Consider the following 14118-nt stretch of genomic DNA (forward strand, 5'->3'; position numbering starts at 1 on the left):
TAATAGAATAGGTAGTTCAGGCACTATCATCAATATGTTGCTGCTATTGAATCCGGTTTTGAATCAAGCAGCAAGAGTCCGACCTCAGGGTCCACCATAGAAAGGCATTCCTCAGTCCCAGAATAGCATGCATACGGGAGCCATATTCCAATCATGTGAGCAGACTTCTTCAATAAGAAAACTGTTGTTCGCGTAGGCCCGGATACAGAGGAAAGGGAGGGGAAGGTATAGAAATCTATCAAAAGAGCACCTTAACGGTGATGCCTAGAAGGAGTCCCTCTTATTTCAGTATATAGGACTTCTTATCCGCGGGACCTAACTAACTACCCGATCGATGGAAAATAAGGGCAAGTCAATACCAGATCGCATTCAACAAAGTAAAACGGGATGAATTCAATCACCAAGACCTGCCACTGGCTGATTCCATAAGCACAGAAAGAAGGGTTTACGAATAAAAAAAGCTGCTCATTAGGGTCTCTTTTCATATCCGGCTATGTGAAAACCCACGTACTCTTCTCTGAAACAGCCTACCTACCTTTTGATTTTTCAGATAAGTAAATAAGCGGACCTCCTTTCCGGAGATCAAGTTTCTACTGGACTAACCACGGGTCTTGATCACAAAGTTCTAACGTCAATTCTCTAATGAGAACAGACTCTGTCCACAAGGGCTATCAAGCCAACTATATGGAAGGACCCAGTCCCACATTCCCGCTCGTGTTCCGTTTTCCTTGTGGTTCCCATAGTCGAAGCAGCTTAAAGAAGGTCAGGTTTGGAACTCGTGAGGGATGTTTCGTTGCATGTGGATCTTCCGCGCCTACTTTGTCCTAAATTTGGTCACCCATGCACTTTTCTAGTTAGGACTCGACTGGGTCCTTTGATAATATAGGTAAGTCGGGCTTCTTTTTAAGCAATATCATGACTAGAATCTTGAGAGGATGACTACGTCCTTGAAGTTACAAAGTCCAACAAATGTTGAATCGACGCATGACGAAAACAAGGAAAAAGAAAAGGTGACTTCCTTTGACCAAGGAAATCGAAATGTATGTGCCGGTAGAACAAAGATACCATTAGGTGATAAATTGATGTTGCCTGCATGCACAGATTCAGGAGATGACAATTTTAGCTTCAATATGAGATGCCAATGATGCATTCAAAAAGGAATGAGTGCTGGCCGAGTCGACCAAGAAAATAGGGTAACATAAAAATTATGGATTACTGAGCAAGCTAACTAAATGGAACGGAGTGCAGGAGATTTCTGATTAGCTTCAGCGGAGAGGACCCTTAGATCCGAAGCAGAGTCATCATGGTCCTGTAACATAGAATAGCCTGCAGCAGTACTCCGCGATAATTCCTCCATTTCCTGAACAACATGGAGTTGAGCAGTAGCTTTACACTGACAATCCTTCGCCCAGCGCTCACCACAACCAATCCAGAGAACCTTCGCGCACCGATAAGCCTTCAGTCTATCATAAGAAGAATACTTGAAACTTACACTTAGACACTTGAGTAACTAATCAAATCGTACATCTTGTGGCATGCTCACCAATATTGACGTAAAGTGAGGTGATCAGGGTTGATGCTATGATGCAAAGGGAAGGGGCCACTCAATTCAATTCAATGTCGTAATCCGACCTGGCTTCTCCTGTCCACACTTGGGACAGATTGATACTCGTTTTTTGCTGGATTTGGACTTGCTTAAAAAGAAAGGACTCAGCTTCCGCAAAAGTGATCGATGGAGAAGCTCAAAAGTATCAATCCACCACTAGCTATCATTGAAGTTTGCACTTTTCGAGCTCATCCTTACCTTTGCGCTTTAGCTGCTTGTTCCCACTAACCCATTTCATTTTCTTAGCTGGATCCTTCATAAAGTATCTCTTATCGCTTGTCCAGAGCCTGGATGTCAACCTTAGCCAGAGCTTGTATCTCATCAGTCTCTGAGCCTCAATTGTGAACTGAAGATGATGCGCGGTCAGCGAGGTATGAATTCGAAAACCCGTACTTGGAGCATTATTACACTTGGGATAAAGTAGATGTCAAAACAACTTCTTCTTCAAGTTGGCTATCGTGAGGGATGTCTATGATAATATGCTCACTGCATATGAGTTAGTTCATTCCATGAGGTCGAGGAAAGGTTGAAACCATTTTAGAGCTAGGCGGGGTCTCTCAGATGCAGACTAACCCATTTCGACGTGAAGCATCGCATCGGCTTGTGATCCTAAATCTAGTGATTGATTATTGACTTGTCAAGGGAAGGTTGGTGTCTTAATGTGGAGGAATTCCGTACCTAAGATAAGAAGTTTCATTTCATGCCTATCGTAGTCCCTATTTTATTGGGCATAGCCCCCCTTACCTACTCCCGAGAGTAGATAATCAACATTTATGTCGTTCTTAATAAGAAAGAGATGCTTGGGTAGCAAAGTTGCCTACCATTAGGTATTGTTTGAGCCCGTAACTTCCATTAGGAGAGGCATCCTCGCTCAGTTTCAACTGGTGGTTACTTAAGTTTATTTTCTCTGCCGGATTGCGTTTCAAATTCAGACTTGTCTTTGTTAAACAACGCTTTCGGGTTGCCTAGACCAGAGAATTCAAGAAATAGAGACGCGCATTGCCTAATTGGTAGTTTATTTCCCACCATAGCTTTACTCAAGTGGAAATCCTTTGAATCGAACAAAAAGTTCATAACCGCTAGGCTGCATCGTCCCCTTCAACCAGAATCATCTAGATTACAGATTTCATAACTGCATTTTGCAAAAAGAGAGTGCCTCCCATTCTCTGGAGTAACGATAATAATAACACTCCACGTCGCCTTCAGGCTTGGATCCATGCCTTGCATCTTCTTCTTTCTCAGAAAAGAACTCAGATCGTTCAGATTCTTTGCCAGGAGAGTCCCCGGCTTTCAAGCCCTACTCTGGGAGTTGCTTTATCCATCATTGCTATTGGCATCTTGGCGTTAAACAATTCGTTTATATAAACACTTTTGACATAGCAGAATCCTTCTCAGGTTGATTTGTGTGCCACTCGTCATCACAAAGTGAAACGTCCGGTCTAGCCCTTAGCTGAGGGATCTTCACTCCTGTCCTGCCATCCATATCCGTGCCCACCGAACCATGGGAAAGAAAGTTTGTCAGAAATTACTTGTACTTGAGGGCAATGATAAAGTGAAGAAAATTATAGAAACAATGAAATGAAGCTATGGCTCGAACTATTGGAGAAGCCACCATAGAATATATCCTTGAGCTTCTCAAGCACTTCTTCTTCCAATTACTTTGTGACAATTTCAAGGAAAAGTGAATGATTTCAATCAAGAAAAGAATCATATGCTCGATCCGTCGTAACAAGAGGGATAAGAAAGTCTCAACTCCAACCGCGGGAGCATTTACTATTTGGAAGTGTGCGAACGTAGCTGGTGGATCGGGGAAACAGGAAATCCTTGTGGTAATGCCGTGGGAATAGGAGTTGTTAGAGCGAGGTATTGCAATGAAACAAATTGTTCAATAGATTTCTTCATTGCTAAGGGTAAATGGCATTTTCATGGTCAAAATTCCAGAGAGGAGTTCCGAGCTTCAAGGATGCCGGATCGCACCATTCATAAGAGAAACTCTTGGGTGCCCGATGAGGCATAAAACAGATAACCAGACTGTGCCCTGGGCAAGGAAATAACCATGGCAAGCCACGAAAGGAATGAATAAGCTCCCTCGGGCTCTCCCTTCGGAGTTTCACGCCAGTGGAACTCACAAAAGTAGCACAGCTAATGAATCAATGAATCAGTGGGCAAATCATTGTGTCCATACATTTGATGTGCCTTTTGAAAGTCGCATTTTTTTTAACAATCGGAAATGGGAATATTCCATTCCATGGCATAGTTATCAATGTTAGTAAACGGAGTGCGTTATCAACTCAATAATAAATCTCCCCTACACCGTAACCGGATTACATTCATTCAAGTTGGCAATCCCCTGATCTTTGCTTCCGGTGTGTGATCCGAATTGACATATAATGACCGTAGTTAGCAGGCAATGGCCAAGGTCAGTGCATCTCGAACTAGTGGGTCACTATATCTAAACTATCTAATACAACTATGGAATGCGCTTTGAATTGCACTTCTGCTCGTAACCACTACGAACCGGAAAGGAAGGAAGCAGCTTTAGAGGAGGGATGCCGTCAAACAAAGGATTTTTTATATGCTAAAGATACCGGTTCAATATGTCATTTCCGAAACCGAGGACCACACCGCTGGGAGGAAAACTCAAGCACCAAAGACAAAGGTATCGCTCGTAAAAGTGATTTTCATTGTAGTACTCGCTCTAGCATTAGGTTCAATGCAGCATGTAAATACCTCTAGCCCTAGGGAAGGGGGTGTTCTATTCCCAATGGTGGAATTGTTTCTTGACTGCTTTGTCGAGGAGACCGCTCGCTACCCGATCCCCCTAAGCTAATGTAGTTCCAAGGTTGCCTACTAGATACCGTTTACGGCTATATCCGTGTAGGAAGCCGAGGAAAGAGATAATTGATAGTTGCCAAAACCACGTAAAAGAAATGAGATTGAACATATTTCAATTCAACAAATTCTGATTGTTTCATTATCAAATGCAAGGGATGTGGGACCAGGTTCTATTATTGGAGTTAAGCGGTGTAGGAGCCGTGCCGTTCCTGTGTATTAGCTCGTTGTTAGCAGCCCCGAAGGGCGTAAAGGGGGTAAAAGATTTCTCGGAAGCAGCTCTTCGCCTGTGGGAACTTGCACTTTTCTTCTGTTTTAAGATGCAATCTATGCTGAAACAGCCGAATAAAAACCAAAATGTAAAGAGGTGGATCAGTTGATCCTTTTCTCGATTGAATGCGCTTTCTATCTATCTATACCGGTACCAGGAAAAGCAGAATAAGCAGTTGAGCACCAAGAAATTCCTGTTTCAAGTAAGTACGAAGGGGCAAGAGAGACTGTCATAATATTACTATGGGAGACGGATCCTGTTAAGTCAGTACGAATGTGGTACGAAAAACCCTCTTCCATTCTTTCCGGCTGGGCAACATGACTGATGGGAATGTTCGTTACTGCTTCGGCGTCCATGTCATACATATGTTCTCTGACCACCTCCATATTCCACCGCCTGGTTGCAGCATGGATAAGATCCGACACAAACATAGGTGGATCATTGGACCGCGGGCACAACAGCGTCATAACATCTTGTTTCTCAAGAGTACGTAGCAATCGGTCCTTCTTGGAGTTCAACAAAATGAACAGTAGCTAAATTGGAACTAAGGTGACCGATCATCCACCGGTGGGTAGAAATATGAATGTTGACTAGGGTCCCCTGTGCTCATTTGATTCTGAGTCGGCAGCATATCAAGCTCCTAGCCCCGCCTTAACAACCCTCATAGTGTTATGTCCCCCGATCGATAGCTTAATACATTTCAGTATTGTAACATCCCAAATTTTCAATTTGGAATGTTATACATTAGATCATCAATGCATATCATATTTTATTTGCTTTTGGTTTTGATCCTAGAAATTCTACGCAACTCAAGGACCCACGGAGAGAGTTGGGGATTTCGTTATTTTCATATTTGAGTTTTCTTAAATTTTGACAATAGGATCATTTGATTTTATTTATTTTATCATCAATTATTTCTATTACAAAAATATGAGAGAGGGAATAAAATGACTTTCTCAAAATAAAGAAATATTGAGGATTTAATAATAAAATTAAATAAGATTTTATTTCGGAGTTTTTCGTTATTTTATTTGAATTTAGGAAAAATATGCGTTTCCAAAATTGCAATTAGGCCCCCAAATAAATGTTCACTTTGTCGGGCTTGATTTTAGAAGTCCGGGAAAATTTATTTCGGGATTTTTGGAGTCCATTTAGTATTTCTTTTTATTTCTTTTCTGAGCGAAATTATTTAGAAAAAACGCGAACCGCCTTACGGGCCAATGCCCGAGCGGGACTCTGCCCGGGGGCAGCCTTTAAGTAGCGCCGCCCCGAGCCACCCCCAGCCCACCAGCCGCCCGCGCCAGCCCAGCCCGCCACCGCCGCCAAACCCTAGCCCGCGCCGCCTCGAGCCCCACGCCAGACGCCGCCGCCCGCCGGAGCCGCCGCCCGCCACCTCACCGACCCGCCGCCCGAGGTCCCTCGACTTCCGCACCGCCGGTTTTCTCGAAAAAAACCGTTCGGTTTTTCTGTCGGTTTTTCGCCGGTTTTTTTAGTTTCCGTTTTTTTATTAGATCGGTTTTTTTTTCAGTTCGGTTGAATAGCGAGCGTTCGCTCGTTCGTTAATTTTAACGAACGTGTTCGTCGTTTAGATCCAGTTAACGAACGTTCGTTCGTCACGCTGTTCGTCGTTTTTTCTTTTTCTCGGATTTAATCCGCGATTTTTCTGATCACGATTTCTGATCCGATTTTCGTTCTAGTATAACTTTTCGCTCGTTTATCGGAATCAGGCGATTCAAGCGCCTGGAGTTTCGTCTCGAAACCCTCTTTCCGAATAACCAACTTGAACAAGTTTTTGCTTCTGTAAAAATTGACTTAGATCCAGATTAGTAAAACAAAGTTGTTTTCTTTTGCTGTTTGACTTTTGTATCTTCGTTCGATTTGTTTCTTTTTGCAAACCGGAGTTCTTAAGTTGAACTTTCTGGTTAGATCTTTTATTTGAGTTTTACCTGTGCATTAGATGAGTACTTATTGTATGCTTGTTTGTTTGTCTGTGATAGAATACCCGGAGTGCGCCGCCTGTTATTTCGAGTCTCTAGGTTTCGCGGATCATCAGCAAGGCAAGTAACACTTTGATCATTCTTTTCTCATACCCAGTTTTTATGCATTAGATCAATCCTCAAACATTGCATGATTAGGATCTAATTAATTTGTGGATTTTGGGAAGTAGTTGAGGTAGTACCTATTACCTGTTTTATTTTCAAACCTTTGGGAGTTACTTCTACGTTTGCTTATTATGCCATGCTATGCTAGTAGACGTGCATTGGGTGAGTGTATCCATGACAGATGTGAGATTGTTAATTGATGGTTTACTTAAGGTGGCAACTTAAACACACATCTGGGTGGATTGAGGTACCTGGTTTCCAGGATTTGCCTATTTTTCTTCGGACCGCCACCCAGGCTCAAAGGGATCATAAGACTATTCATGCTAGAAACTTTCGTGTGCAGCCACATGCTACTATGGGCTCTAGCATAGTTGACTAAGTCGTGCGAACTCTTACAGTGGTAGACTAGCTGATGTAGGGGTTGTAGGTTGGTACGGTCTACCCGTTACGTAAGGTGCAAGGGCTTCTGAACAACTATGTCTCGGTCATCCGTTTCTCTAACACCATGTAGTGCGAGAAATCAAACGGAGGAGATCGAGTCATGTGGGGAAAAGTGCGCAAACCTCTCCAGAGTGTAACAAACTAATCATGGTTAGCCGTGTCCCCGGTTATGGACATCTTGAGTATCTAGTACTTGGATATCGTGTGAATCTCATCATGTTACTTCTAATTAATATTGATGGGATGTTAATGAGTACTTTTAATTGGGATTGAGAATGCTGTCAACCATTCTCAATGTTTAACAACCACCATGATAGTTAAATAAATTTATTCCTTTGCAGTAGGGAAAAATTGGCTTTACGCAAAACTGTAACCATAGAGCTTTCCATCAGCCAAATATGCATGTAGTATAGCTTACTCTTTCATTACTCTCTATGTGTTACATTGCCAGCATATTCCATGTGCTGACCCGCTTTCGGGCTGCAACGTTTCATGTTGCAGACTTTTCAGACGACGAGTAAGGTGCCTTTAGGTCGTGGTTCTATACTCAGTGATGCCGTTGGAGTTGATGGTCTCACTTATCTTCCAAGCCTTCCGCTGTTATTGTTATTAGATGGCCTTAAGCCATATTTATTGTAATAAGCTCTCTTTGGAGACATTCGATGTAATAAGTGTGTGATTGCTACTCTGTTATAAATCCTTCAAGTACTGTGTGGTGTCAGCATTACTGATATAGGGATGACACCTGAGCACAGAGATCAGACTATTTGAGGTCTGGTCGCTACAAAGATGGTATCAGAGCACACGCTGACTGTAGGACACGACCACTAAGCAAAAGCCCTAGAATGCTACTCTCTTCTCATTTTCCGACTCCTCATCTTTTCTATTCTTTAGGATGGCGGATGCAAGGAACAAGTTCATGCAACCGGATGAAGATACATCCTTTGGACGACACCTGAAGGAAGTCACCAATTACTTGAAGATCAGAGTACCAAGCTTCACTTGAACCTGCAATGCCACTTTACCTGAAGAGGAGCGCTGGATGATTCAAGTTCAAATTCCAGGAAGAACGTTCATGCCAGTCACTAAGCCTATAGAGTTTTCTTTTGATGCACCAACCTGGAACCTAGGAAAGACCATGGCAGCTCACATTACCATGGGACGCATTGGAGAAGTTTATCACCAGGAACTTAAGGATACCACCTACCAGATTTGTGGGTGCCGAGATGAGCAATGGGAGATGATTAGCACCAGGAAAGACAGATCAATTGCAGCTTTTATCCAGGAGTTAAACCAGCACATTCGACGCCAGGAGAACCAAATGTGCGCAGGGATGATGGATCTGAAGAAAGCCATGACCAAGATCACGGAACTGGAGGAAGAACTTAAGTCTACACGCGATGGATATGAGGAGGAAATATCAATGCTAGTCGAGAAGAATGATGATCTGAAGAAGAAGTTAAGAGTGTTCATGGGATTTCCAGCAACTGGAGAAGACGAAGAATGCACTTGTCCCGAGAACTACATCATCATTGACGACACCGACTCGGACCCAGATGATAGTGATGATGCTTACGCTGATGAAGCTGGAGCAGATATCATGGAGTCTTCAACGGAGCAGTTTTTCTAGTCGACTACCATAACTGTAGTAGTGTTCCACCATGTATCTAGTATAGTCCACACACTTTTTGCGATAGTTCTAGACCGATTGTAGGCCCTTGTTTGATTGAATGAAGTGATTCTGTGTGCATTTGCCTCATGTGCATTTGGGTAGTGTTTTCCCCTTAGACCTCATTCTATTCCATATTCTCTTCTTTTCTAAACCCTCAGATGCCTCCGAGACGTGACAATGGATTTCCACCGGAGCTCACCCAGTTGATCCAGCAGCAGAATGCATTGATGTAGATACTAGTCCAGAATCAGAATTAGGGGAACAACAACAACAACAACAATCCACCACCGCCACCACCTATTGATCATTTAACCCGTTTTCTTAGGCTGAATCCGCCGGTGTTCTCCAATAGCACCGAGCCGATAGTAGCAGATGATTCTCCGCAAGACAGGGAGGGAGTTGAGCACTGCAGGTTGCACAGATGCGGAGAAGGTGTGATTTGCCGCACACCAGCTTGATGGACCCGCAGCAGCATGGTGGGAGAATTTTACAGCCACTTATCCTGTAGACACTGTCACATGGGATCAGTTTCAGCAGGCGTTCCGTACTGCCCATGTTTCAGCAGGAGCTATGGCCATGAAGAAGCGTGAGTTTCGCAACTTGCGGCAAGGAGGACGAACAGTTGGCCAATATGTGGATGACTTTAGTAAACTAGCACGTTATGCCCCAGACGACGTTGCTATGGATGCAGCTAAGCAGGAGAACTTTCTGGAAGGGCTGAATGATGAGCTAAGCATGCAGTTGATGGTAGCAAATTTCAACAACTACCAGGAGTTGGTAGATCGTGCTCTTATGATTGAAGGGAAGCAGCAGCAGATTGAAAACCGCAAGCAGAAGTATGGACAGGGGAAGTACAACTCTGGAGCCCAACAGAAGCCCCGTCTTACCCCTAAACCGGGAGGGCAATTTCAGCATACTCATGGAGGAGGTAGCTCGCACAATCATAATGGCACAAAGAATGGAAACAGGAATGGAGGAAACAATGGACAAAATCGCACCAACCCGTCAACACCATCCAAGGTAGACCTGAGCCATATCACTTGTTTTAAGTGCCGTAAGACTAGGCATTATGCAAATGAATGTCCAGAAGCCCAGAATGGTAACGGCAATGGAAGCTCAGGAAAGAAGCCGAACCCTTTCAACAGGGGACAGGTGAACCACGTTACCATGGAGGAGGTTGAAGCTCAGCCAGACGCAGTAATAGGTAAGTTTTTGGTTAAGGCATTTACTGCAGTTGTTCTTTTTGATACTGGTGCATCACATTCTTACATATCAAGGGGATTTGTGGATAAGTATAAATTACCAACCCAAGCCCTTAGGTCACCCATGCTAGTAATCTCACCCGGAGCAGAATACATGGCTAGTATATTGTGTGATCGATTACCATTAAGAATTGGACACTATGTTTTTCCCTCAGACCTAATAGTTCTGGAATTGCAAGGATTGGATGTGATATTAGGCATGGATTGGTTATCGAAGTATGGAGGGAACATAGATTGCGCCAGTAAGTTGATTTTGCTTACCACCCCAGAAGGAAGGAGAATCAAGTATGTATCATGGCATGAGCCGAGGAGGGCACATGTAAATTCCTTATCAGGAGTTGTGTAGGAGGAAGTACCAGTGGTAAGGGATTTCTCGGATGTGTTTCCGGAAGAGTTGCCAGGCATGCCACCGGACATAGACATTGAGTTTCTGATTGAACTACTGCCAGGCACTGGGCCAATATCTAAGAGATCGTATAGGATGCCAGCCCAAGATTTGGAGGAAATTAAGAAACAGATTAAGGAGTTGCTGGACAAAGGTTTTATCCGCCCAAGTTCTTCACCTTGGGGATTGCCAGTACTTCTAGTGGAGAAGAAGGATGGATCATTAAGAATGGTTGTTGATTATCGAGGATTGAATGAAGTGACCATTAAGAACAAATACCCGTTGCCGATGATCAATGATCTATTTGACCGCTTGCAAGGAGCAAAGGTGTTTTCCAAGATTGATTTGCGATCAGGATATCATCAGTTGAAGATTCGAGAGCAGGATATACCTAAGACGGCTTTTACCACCAGGTACGGGCTGTATGAGTATACCGTTATGTCATTTGGTCTGACCAACGTCCCGGCCTATTTTATGAACATGATGAGCAATGTGTTTATGGAGTTTTTGGATAAGTTCGTCGTGGTATTCATTGATGATATTTTCGTCTACTCAAAGAATGAAGAAGAACATAAGGAGCACTTGCGTTTGGTACTCGAGAAGCTCAGAGAACATCAGTTGTATGCCAAGTTCAGCAAGTGTGAGTTTTGGTTGAAGGAAGTTGGATTTCTCGGACATGTTATATCCGGAGAAGGTATAGCAGTAGACCCCACTAAAGTTGCCACTGTGACAAACTGGGAGGCACCAACAATAGTTGGAGAGATCCGGAGTTTCCTTGGACTCGCAGGATACTACCGGAGATTCATTGAGAATTCCTCGAGGATTGTGAAGCCTATGACAGAGTTGTTGAAGAAGGATACCAAATTCATATGGACTGAGGAGTGTGAGGCTAGTTTCCAGGAGTTGAAGAAACGTTTGGTTACCTCACCAGTGTTAATTCTGCCAGATCAGACCAAGGATTATGAGGTGTATTGCGACGCTTCACGTCGAGGACTTGGAGCAGTGCTCATGCAGGAGGGAAGAGTTGTTTCGTACGCTTCACGACAACTGAAACCTCATGAATTGAATTATGCCACACATGATTTGGAGTTAGCAGCCGTAGTGCATGCATTGAAGACGTGGAGACATTTTCTTATCGGAAATCACTGTGAGATGTACACAGATCACAAGAGTTTGAAGTACATCTTCACGCAAAAGGAGTTGAATCTCAAGCAGAGGAGATGGTTGGAGCTTATTAAAGATTAGAATATGAGATTGCATTATCACCCCGGGAAGGCTAACGTTGTAGCAGACGCGTTGAGCCGTAAGAGCCATGTCAACACCCTAATGACCGGAGGTTTACCAAAAGAATTAGCCGAGGAATTCTGGGAGCTATGTTTGGAAATAGTTCCGAGAGGCTATGTAGCACCATTGGAAATTCAGTCTACCTTGACGGATAAAATCAGAGAAGCTCAAAGGACAGTTAAGGAAGTTGCTTCTATTAGGGAGAAGATGAGCAAGGGAAAAGCTAAGGGATTTCGTGAGGATGAACACAATACCCTATGGTTTGAAGACCGTGTATATGTGCCCAATGACCCGGAGATCAGGAAGTTGATTCTGCAAGAAGCACATGATTCACCATATTCGATTCACCCAGGAAATACCAAGATGTATTTGGATTTGAAGGATACATTCTAGTGGACCGGAATGAAGAAAGACATTGCGGAGTACGTAGCAGTTTGCGATGTATGTCAAAGAGTAAAAGCAGAGCATCAAAAGCCAGCAAGATTGCTACAGCCATTGCCGATACCCGAATGGAAGTGGGATAAGTTAGGCATGGATTTTATCACGGGATTACCAAGGACTCGTTCCGGCTATGACTCAATTTGGGTTGTAGTTGATCAGTTGACGAAGGTAGCACATTTCATCCCAGTAAAGACCACTTACACCAGTGCTAAGTTGGCCAAGATATACATGACCAGGATCGTCTGTTTGCATGGAGTTCCGAGGAGTATCGTATCATATAGAGGAACCCAGTTTACCTCAAAGTTCTGGAAGCAGTTGCACGAGACTTTGGGTAACAGGCTAGAGTTCAGTACAACTTTTCATCCACAGACAGATGGACAGACCAAGAGAGTCAATCAGATTTTGGAGGATATGCTGAGAGCTTGTGCGCTAGATTATGGATCAAGTGGGGATGACAATTTGCCATATGCAGAGTTTTCTTACAACAACAGCTATCAAATCAGTTTGAAAATGGCCCCTTTCAAAGCCTTGTACGGAAGGAGGTGTAGGACACCGTTGTCGTGGGACAAGGTTGGAGACCGCCAGTTGTTTGGACCTGATTTGATTAAGGAGTCTGAACATAAGGTGAAGTTAATTCGCGGTAGGCTCAAGGTAGCTCAGTCCAGGCAGAAGAGCTATGCGGATTCAAAATGCAAGGGGACAAAATATGAAATCGGAGACAGAGTTTATCTTCGAGTATCCCCGCTTCGAGGAGTTAAGCGATTTGGAGTTAAAGGAAAGTTAGCGCCCTAATTTGTAGGACCATATCGTGTTTTGGAACGTATGGGAGAAGTTGCTACAAGTTGGAATTACCCGAGGGATTGTCAGGTGTTCACGATGTGTTCCATGTTTCTCAGTTGAAGAAGTGCCACACAGAGATGGCTGACATGCCGTTGAGAGACACAGTGCCATTGGAAGCAATTCAGTTGGATAACAATTTGACCTATGAGGAGAAACTAGTTAAGATTCTCGAGTTTGCCAGCAGAGTCACCCGCAGCAAGGTTATCAAGTTCTGTAAGGTTCAGTGGAGCCACCACTCGGAGGACGAAGCCACTTGGGAACGAGAGGAAGATTTTCTCAAGGACCACCCTCACCTATTTTCTAGCCAACCCGAATCTCGAGGGCGAGATTCTTCTTAAGGGGGGTAGGTTTGTAACATCCCAAAATTTCAATTTAGAATGTTATACATTAGATCATGAATGCATATCATATTTTATTTGCTTTTGGTTTTGATCCTAGAAATTCTACGCAACTCAAGGACCCACGGAGAGAGTTGGGGATTTCGTTATTTTCATATTTGAGTTTTCTCAAATTTTGGGAATAGGATCATTTGATTTTATTTATTTTATCATCAATTATTTCTATTACAAAAATATGAGAGAGGGAATAAAATGACTTTCCCAAAATAAAGAAATATTGAGGATTTAATAATAAAGTCAAATAAGATTTTATTTCAGAGTTTTTCGTTATTTTATTTGAATTTAGGAAAAATACGCGTTTTTCAAAATTGCACTTAGGCCCCAAATAAATGTTCAGTTTGTCGGGCTTGATTTTAGAAGTCCGGAAAAATTTATTTTGGGATTTTTGAAGTCCGTTTAGTATTTCTTTTTATTTCTTTTCTGAGCGAAATTATTTAAAAAAACGCGAACCGCCTTACGGGCCGTGCCCGAGCGGGACTCCGCCCGGGGGCAGCCTTTAAATAGCGCCGCCCCGAGCCGCCCCCAGCCCACCAGCCGCCCGCGCCAGCCCAGCCCGCCGCCGCTGCCAAACCCTAGCCCGCGCC

Source organism: Triticum dicoccoides, chromosome 3B (genome assembly GCF_002162155.2).
Source record: "Triticum dicoccoides isolate Atlit2015 ecotype Zavitan chromosome 3B, WEW_v2.0, whole genome shotgun sequence".
In the NCBI taxonomy this organism is placed as follows: Eukaryota; Viridiplantae; Streptophyta; class Magnoliopsida; order Poales; family Poaceae; genus Triticum; species Triticum dicoccoides.